We start from the raw sequence: 1,109 nt of genomic DNA, 5'->3' as shown, positions 1-1,109 counted from the left end.
CTTCGATCAATGCACCTTTCCCGCTGACTGGAAGCGACAACGACTTGCTTTGCTACCCAAGTCCGGAAGACCTCAGGGCGATCCGTCATCCTTTCGGCCTCTTGGGATGCTCGACGGATCAGGCAAGATCTTGGAGCGGCTGATCTTGGATCGCCTAAATGAACACCTGGAAGACCCAGATCACCCTCGCCTGTCGCCGTCTCAGTATGGATTCAGAAAGGGCAGGTCTACAATACAGGCGATTGAACGTGTTAAGGAGGCCGGCCAGCGCGCGATGGCCCACCGAATGACGGATCGGAGGGCTAACAAGTGTCTGATGGTGGTGTCATTGGATGTACGCAATGCTTTTAACACGGCGAGCTGGCGGTCCATCGCCAAAGCACTGCAAGAAAAGCACGTTCCGGCATGCCTGCAGCGGATACTGGAAAGCTGGTTTCGGGGACGGCTGCTGGTTTATGAGACGTCGGACGGTCCGGTCACCCGGGAATTGTCGGCGGGAGTCCCACAGGGTTCCATACTTGGTCCGACGCTGTGGAACACCATGTATGACGCCGTCCTGTCCATCGACATGCCCGCCGGTGTAGAGCTCGTCGCCTTCGCTGACGACCTCGTGCTCCTGGCACCAGGACCCACGCCAGCACTGGCCGCGAGTTTGGCGGAGGAGTCTGTGAATAGGGTTGTGGCTTGGATGCGCGAACATCAGCTGGAGCTCGCCGCAGCTAAGACGGATATTGTGATGGTGTCGAAGAAGAAGAAGGATTACAAGAACATCCCGGTTAACATCAACGGAGTTCTTCTTCGTTCGGCAACCGACATCAAATATCTAGGCGTCCGTATCAAACACAATCTTAAGTGGTCAGAGCACGTCAAGCAAGTCACTCAAAAGGCTTCTCGAGTAGCGACAGCACTTGCACTGTTGATGCGACGGCACAGTGGGCCAAAGTGCAAGAAGCGTCGCCTCCTGGTTTCGGTCGTCAACAGCATCCTCCGCTACGGTGCACCGGTGTGGCACGAGGGTGTTGAAACCAGGGAGGAGCAACGGCTGCTTGAGAGGGTCCAGAAGAGGGTTGTGGTCGGAGCATCCTTCGCATTCCGGACAATCTCATACG

This window comes from Anopheles ziemanni (assembly GCF_943734765.1).
Source record: "Anopheles ziemanni chromosome X unlocalized genomic scaffold, idAnoZiCoDA_A2_x.2 X_unloc_4, whole genome shotgun sequence".
In the NCBI taxonomy this organism is placed as follows: domain Eukaryota; kingdom Metazoa; phylum Arthropoda; class Insecta; order Diptera; family Culicidae; genus Anopheles; species Anopheles ziemanni.
The sequence above is the reverse complement of the archived record's forward strand: the minus strand, read 5'-3'. Positions refer to the sequence as shown.